Source organism: Bufo bufo, chromosome 6, assembly GCF_905171765.1.
Source record: "Bufo bufo chromosome 6, aBufBuf1.1, whole genome shotgun sequence".
NCBI classification, from domain to species: Eukaryota; Metazoa; Chordata; class Amphibia; order Anura; family Bufonidae; genus Bufo; species Bufo bufo.
Window position 1 is genome coordinate 207,406,038 of NC_053394.1, and position 8,404 is coordinate 207,414,441.

Genomic DNA, 8,404 nt, shown 5'->3' on the forward strand with positions numbered 1-8,404 from the left:
TCCAAAGAGCACCTTTCGGATTTCACAGGTCATTTTTTTCAGAATTTGATTTCAAACTCCTTACCACACATTTGGGCCCCTAGAATGCCAGGGCAGTATAACTACCCCACAAGTGACCCCATTTTGGAAAGAGACCCCAAGGTATTCGCTGATGGGCATAGTGAGTTCATGGAAGTTTTTATTTTTTGTCACAAGTTAGTAGAATATGAGACTTTGTATGAAAAAAAAAAAAAAAAAAAAAAATCATCATTTTCCACTAACTTGTGACAAAAAATAAAAAATTCTAGGAACTCGCCATGCCCCTCACGGAATACCTTGGGGTGTCTTCTTTCCAAAATGGGGTCACTTGTGGGGTAGTTATACTGCCCTGGCATTTTCCAGGGGCCCTAATGTGTGGTAAGTAGGTAAATGACCTGTGAAATCCTAAAGGTGCTCTTTGGAATATGGGCCCCTTTGCCCACCTAGGCTGCAAAAAAGTGTCACACATGTGGTATCGCCGTATTCAGGAGAAGTTGGGGAATGTGTTTTGGGGTGTCATTTTACATATACCCTTGCTGGGTGAGAGAAATATCTTGACAAAAGACAACTTTTCCCATTTTTTTATACAAAGTTGGCATTTGACCAAGATATTTCTCTCACCCAGCATGGGTATATGTAAAATGACACCCCAAAACACATTCCCCAACTTCTCCTGAGTACGGCGATACCAGATGTGTGACACTTTTTTGCAGCCTAGATGCGCAAAGGTGCCCAAATTCCTTTTAGGAGGGCATTTTTAGACATTTGGATACCAGACTTCTTCTCATGCTTTGGGGCCCCTAGAATGCCAGGGCAGTATAAATACCCCACATGTGACCCCATTTTGGAAAGAAGACACCCCAAGGTATTCAATGAGGGGCATGGCGAGTTCATAGAATTTTTTTTTTTTTTGGCACAAGTTAGCGGAAATTGATATTTTTTTTAATTTTTTTTTCTCACAAAGTCTCCCGTTCCGCTAACTTGGGACAAAAATTTCAATCTTTCATGGACTCAATATGCCCCTCACGGAATACCTGGGGTTGTCTTCTTTCCGAAATGGGGTCACATGTGGGGTATTTATACTGCCCTGGCATTCTAGGGGCCCTAAAGCGTGAGAAGAAGTCTGGAATATCCAATGCATTTGGATTCCGTGAGGGGTATGGTGAGTTCATGTGAGATTTTATTTTTTGACACAAGTTAGTGGAATATGAGACTTTGTAAGAAAAAAAAAAAATAATTCCGCTAACTTGGGCCAAAAAAATGTCTGAATGGAGCCTTACAGAGGGGTGATCAATGACAGGGGGGGTGATCAATGACAGGGGGGGTGATCAATGACAGGGGGGGTGATCAATGACAGGGGGGGTGATCAATGACAGGGGTGTGATCAGGGAGTCTATATGGGGTGATAACCACAGTCATTGATCATGCCCCTGTAAGGCTTCATTCAGACGTCCGGATGCGTTTTGCGGATCCGATCCATCTATCAGTGGATCCGTAAAAATCATGCGGACGTCTGAATGGAGCTTTACAGGGGGGGTGATCAATGACAGGGGGGTGATCAGGGAGTCTATATGGGGTGATCAGGGGTTAATAAGTGACGGGGGGGGGGGGGGGTGTAGTGTAGTGGTGCTTGGTGCTACTTTACTGAGCTACCTGTGTCCTCTGGTGGTCGATCCAAACAAAGGGGACCACCAGAGGACCAGGTAGCAGGTATATTAGACGCTGTTCTCAAAACAGCGTCTAATATACCTGTTAGGGGTTAAAAAAAACACATCTCCAGCCTGCCAGCGAACTATCGCCGCTGGCAGGCTGGAGATCAACTCTCTTACCTTCCGTTCCTGTGAGCGCGCGCGCGTTCACAGGAAATCTCGCGTCTCGCGAGAGGACGCGCCGGCGCGTCCAGGAGGAATGAATCAACCACCTCCAGGACGCGTCTGTGCGTACAGCGGTCCGGAGGTGGTTAAGGACCATTTCAGTTATGAATTCATTTTGTGGGGTTTACATGACAAATCACCCAAAAGTAACCCAATTTTAGAAACTACACACTTCGAAACTTCTAAAAAGTTATTTGAAACTGTTTTTACAAACTTTGTTAACCCTTTTAGGTGTTTCACAGGAATTGATGCAAAATGGAGGTAAAATTTTTAAAAATATTTTTTTTTTCCTCAGTAAAACAGCAAAACAAATCTCAATTTATTACCCTACTTGTGGTTTCCAAAAACACTCCATATATTGTACTCGTGTATGGGTGCATAGCTGGGCTAAGAAGGCAAGGCATGGTTTTTGGAGGGCAGATTTTACTGGAATGGTTTTAGGGTCCCATGTTGCATTTGAAAAGACCCTGAGATATTCCTGAAGAGAACGCTCCCCTTTTCCCCCAAATGACCCCATTTTGGAAACTAAAGAATTTGAGGTGTATTGAGTGCTTTGACCCCACAAGACTTTCACAGAATTTAAACACTTGGCTTTAAAAATGAAACAGTACATCTTTTATCAAGAAAATCGCTTTAGTCCCACATTTTTCACCTTCAAGGGGTACACGGGAGAAAATGCACTGCATATTGTTACCCATTTTCCCCTTATTACGGCAACACCCCATATGTGGTCAAAACTTGATGTATGGGCACATGGCATTCAGAAGGGAAGGCATGCCATTTGGTGTTTGTAGGGCAAATTTTGCTGCAATTCTCTTTGGGAGCTATGTTGCATAAGACACCCTGAGGTACCCTTGTAGTAGAACCCCCCAATACTGACCCTCAGCTGTGTAGTGTGACTGGAAAGGTGTTTCATAGACTTCAGAAACACTTGACTGTCAAATTGAAATTACATTTTAGACAAGAAAAAGTAGATTTAGCCCCAAATTTTTCTAGGGGTAACGGGAAAAAATGCACCCCACTTTTTGCAACCCATTTTCACCTGAATAGGTCAACACTAGGGTTGCGCGAACCTGAACTGTAAAGTTCGGGTTCAAACCGAACTTTAGGATTTTTGGACCCCGGACCCATCAACAAGCTTCATACTACTTGCCCCAAGAGGCCATCACAGCCATGCCTACTAATGGCATGGCTGTGATTGGCCAGAGCAGCATGTGACCCAGCCTCTATATAAGCTTGAGTCGCGTAGCGCTGCACGTCACTCTGCTCTTACAAGTGTAGGGAGAGGATTCTGCTGGACTTGTGATTTCAGGGAGAGAATAGGAGAGAATCTAACTCTGCGATCTACCTAGAAATAGTTGTGTGGGTGCAGGACACAATCGTTTTACCCTGCCCTGAGGCCATTGACCAAAAAAAAAAAAAAAAGTATAATTCTGTTAGTTAGGTGGGTGGCGGCGGCCATTTTATGCATGCTCAGTGCACCAGCACTGCATCTGAGCTTTTGGGACATTGCAAATCACCATTTTTTTGGGGCAAACTACAACATTGGTGGGGGGGCCCACTGCGCCACCAATGAAGAGAAATCTCTCATTAATTCATATACAGCAGGCGGGAGCTGGCTGCAGAATCACATAGCCGGCTCCCGACCTCTATGAGCGGTAGCTGCGATCCGCGGCACCTAAGGGGTTAACTACCGCAGATTGCAGCTACCGCTCATAAAGGTCGGGAGCTGGCTATGTGGTTCTGCAGCCAGCTCCCGCCTCCTGTATATAAATTAATGAAAGACTTATCTTCATTGGTGCGGTGGCCACAGCCCCTCCCCTTTTGTCCTCTCTCCTCTAATTGGCGGCAGCAGCAGCACAGGGGGAGAGACACTGCTTCCTTCTCCCCTGTGCTGCTGAGGGAACATGGAGAGCGCTGAGAGCAGCGCGTTTTGTGTTCCCAATAAGTTATCGGTATATCAGCAAAATAGATGCCGATACCGATAACTGTCAAAATCCTGAATATCGACCGATAATATCAGTAAAACCGATAATCGGTCGATCCCTAATCAGCACTGAGCCGGAGGATCCAATTGGCTGTCCGTCAAGACACTGGACGATCCCTGATCCAAATTAAGGCCCTTACTGGTGCTGACTGCAGCCCCATAACCATCAGACGGCATCTGAGACTGAAGGGCTTCAAAAACAAAAAACATCTTCAAAGACCTAGTCTCCTTGAACGCCACAGAACTGCTCGTTTGGACTTTGCAAGAGAGCACCAAACAAGGGACATTCAAAGGTGGAAGAAAGTTTTATTCTGATGAGAAAAAATTTAACCTTGATGGTCCTGATGATTTCCAACATTACTGGCATGACAAGCAGATCCCACCTGAAATGTTTTCTATGCGCCACAGTGGAGGGGGCGCCATAATAAAAAAATTGAAAATTGTCAGTTACATTTTTTGGGTGAAATTCACCAATTTTTGGGTGTAATATACCCCTCCTCTACCTAGTTGAAAGCTTAATAAATTTCAATAATTTTTCTGTTACATTCTTGGGTTGACGTGAATAAACACCTGCTATGCATAGGTGAAGGGGAATAAAATGTTATAAATTATTCAGTAATTAATGCGCACCACATCCTTACATTCAATGCTTAAACTTTGAAAAGTTGTTACACTTTTATGCTTTAATCATTTCTCCCATATTTCAACTCTAATTTCAAATTTGAAAAAATGGATCCTCCCTTAAATTTGGTCTCTTTTTTTTCTCACGCTCCCTCTCCGGCCTGGAACCCTGATTCCCCGCCACCCGTGATCACCATGGTAGGCGCATAAAAGAACATCGAAAGTTGATAGAGCAGATATCAAATTGGATCGTGAACATCACGGGGACGTGCGACATGGTGGGGCAGTAAGTGTGCACACGCCTACATGAACTGACTGACAGTGGTCAGCCCCTGCAACTTCTGGGTCTCCAAATTGGGCACTGAGCTTGCCCTTTACCCCTTGGAGGTGCTGGCCTGCCCTGCAGCCAGTGTATTGTCTGAACGTGTGTTTAGCATGACTGGAGGGGGTTATCACAGGTTATATTTCCCAATGTTTTGGGGTGTACCCTAATTTTAAAAATAAAATTTAAAACCAAAAAGCAGTAGGCTACCGCCGCTTCCACCTACACTGCCACATCCACCGCCTACTCCATATGGACCTGGTCCTCCTAGATCAAGATTATTATTTTTACGTATTTTGTTATTTTAAATCATTTCCCTATCCACATTTTGCCACTTGCCATGCTCTTTACCACATTTTGACACCATTTGCAGCCCTCTAGCCCTTTCCATGACATTTTTACAGCCATTTTAGTGCTCAAAAGTTCGGGTCCACATTGACTTTAATCGGGTTCGGGGTCAAGTTCGGGTCCCGAACTCAAACTTTTTTCTGAAGTTCGGCTGAACCCGAACATCCAGGTGTCCGCTCAACTCTAGTCAACACTCCATATGTGCTCAAATCCTGTTGTATTGGCGCATGGCAGGGCTTTGAAGACAAACTGCAAAATATGGATTTTCCCCACGCCTCCACAACGGCTCCACCTGGAGGTTGGCCCACCTTCTCAGGGACAGGAAACAATAGCGAGATCAGCCAATAAAGGGCCCCCTCTCTCTTACCTCTCCAGTTGTTTCCTGTCCCTCAGAAGGTCGGCAGCGTGGATCAGCAGCTTGTGTGGCCTTTTCTTGGTTTGTAATCCCGGCTCTGCCGGAGGGCCGTCGCAGGGGGAGGGATCGCGGGACACATTAAGGGTCCATTCACACGTCCGTTGTTTCTTTCCTGATCTGTTCCGTTTTTTGCGGAACAGATCTGGACCAATTCATTTTCAATGGGTCCTGAAAAAAAAACGGACAGCTCAATGTCTGATTTTTTTTTTTTTTTCATGACCCATTGAAAATGAATGGGTCCAGATCTGTTCCGCAAAAAACGGAACAGATCAGGAAAGAAACAACGGACGTGTGAATGGACCCTAAGGGGATGTCAAGCGATGCAAGGTGCCCACCGCCGTTCGTGCCCAGCGCCTCCTTTCCAGACTTCTGCGCCGCCTCCTAATCCTCTGTGCCGCCTCTCGCTCTTCCTCCCTCCCCCTGCTGTAAGATCTCGCGCGTGCGCACAGGGCTCTGCCTGATGCGCCTGTGCGGACTTCTCCATTTGGCTTCTTACAGCGAAGTGCGCATGCGCCGGCACTTCGCTCAACCCCCTGTATGACCTGCACTCTGGCGCCAGCCTCTCAGAGCCCTGTGCGCACGCGCGACATCTTACAGCAGCAGGAGGAGAGGGATGGGAGAGCGAGAGGCGGCACAGAGGATTAGGAGGCGGCGCAGAAGTCTGGAAAGGCGGCGGGGGGTGCGGCGGGCACCTTGCATCGCTTGACATCCCCTTGGGCAATTTATTTCTTTGAGTGACAGCTTAGTAAAAGCTGTTTTTTTAGCAAAATAAGGCTTCAGATCACATTTATAAGCCCACATTAGGAATCGTGATGAGGCCCTGAACATCAGCATATGTTTAGCTGACAGGGGTGAAACCTGGTGACAGAATCCCTTTTAAGGCCTGTCCCTCCCTCCTCTTGGTGTAAATCCGGCAGGTGCTGGTCACCCTGGGCTTTACCTCCCGCGTCCTGTAAAGTACAGACCGGCGGATCTGTGGGCATCAGGTGGCGTTCCTGTGCCTGGGAGCGCTCCTAAGAGACTCCCCGTGCGCCGTACTGACAGAGTTCAGACGTCGGCACAGGGGGAGGGGCTGTGACGTCACCGGACCTGGAAGTAAAAACAGTGAGGGCTGCTGGCGTCCCAGGCAGCTGTCTGTTCTGAACAAGCATGTCCCTGAAAGCCCACAGATACTCCCAGGCCCTCAAGCCCGTTAAGCCTCCTCCCTATGTGTTATTGGGGTATCTTTAGAGGGCACTTTTTGATGTTTTTTTTCTGTTACTACAGACACCTCTCTTTGGTGGCGGTTCCCAAAAAAAAGTGTTGTGACAAGGTGGTCTCCGATGAATCCCCTACCCCTACCCTGATTGTAAATCTGAGTAACCATGATTAAAGAGGAAGTTGGGGCTGCTGTAGATGTAACGTTGTCTACCATCCTGTCCAGACCCTCTATGTCAAGTGCCTCTGTTAGGGAACAGGACTCGGACATAGACGAGGGAGAAATCACATCCGACTCAGACTCCTCTATTTCTGAGGAAGTTTATAGGAAACCTCTCTGTTCAATTGAAGAGACAGATTCCTTACTAAAAACCATCCAAGCCACAATTACCTTAGAAGAAACCAAAGAACCGCTTACAGTACAAGATCCGATGTTTGGGAGACAGGAAAAAGCGAGTTTTTCCAGTCCACAGCCTGTGGAAAGAACCTGACAGAAGACAGTCAGCATCAAAAATATTTAAGAGAAAATATCCTTTTTCGGAGGAAGATTCGGACACATGGGACTAGACCCTTAGAGTGGACGTCCCAGTGGCAAGAATTAAAAAAAAAAATCTGCATTACCCTTTTGAGGATCTGGGTTTACTCAAAGATCCCATGGATAAAAAAATGTGATAATAAAAGGATAAAGTCTCTATTGAAAATACTTGTCCTCTCTAGCGCTGCAAATCCAAAATACAATGTGGGAAAAGTCCGCTATGTAGGTAAATGTAGGAGAGGATTGCGCTGCAGGAAAGAAATCTTTTTGTAGATAAAAGTTCCTTTTTGAAGGTCTTCAACCAATGGGATCACAAACCAACCTTACAGACCTTCACTGGTATGGAAATCTGTGGTATAAAGAAAAACGCACTATGGTGTAGCGAGTTCAGACATCTAACGCACCATGTGAATAGAATATACTCACAAGATTCCAGATAGGTAAGTGCACGTAGAGATCTTAAAGATGTTTCCTATAGGGCTCTGCTGAAAGGAGAAAACTATAGTGTAGTATGCAAAGACACGGTGCACGCCTGCAGAAGGATTGTACTCACAGAACTTCACTGGAAAAGTGCATGAAAGGATCCTGACAAAATCTTCACAGACAGCTGGGCAGATCAAACAGGCGGAGGTCCAGGGGCGTCAGTATAGAAGATCCCAAAAATCAATCAGCAGATTGGATACCTCTATACCTGGATGGCATCGAACCACAGCTTTCAAAGAAGATCTCAGTGGAGGAATCGCAGATGTAATACACACCAAAGGGTCAGATGGAAATATATTTAATATATTTGATAAAAACAAAAAGTTACAGCTAAAAACCGTATTAAAATATCTATGCAAAGCCCGACCCGGGTTTCGCCATGATGCTTCGTCTGGGGCATTGATGGGTAATGAGATACCGCTGGGTTTAAATTAGCAGGAAAAACCTCCCCCATCCCACGTCATAGACATCCAAAACAGGGCATGGAACAGACACACACAGACAGACTAAAATTGAACAAATAAAATGCAGCAAGGAGACAAAACCTAATAAACTGGCAAAAATTAACATTAAAATAAGCAAGCATTAACGTCGCACTCAATAT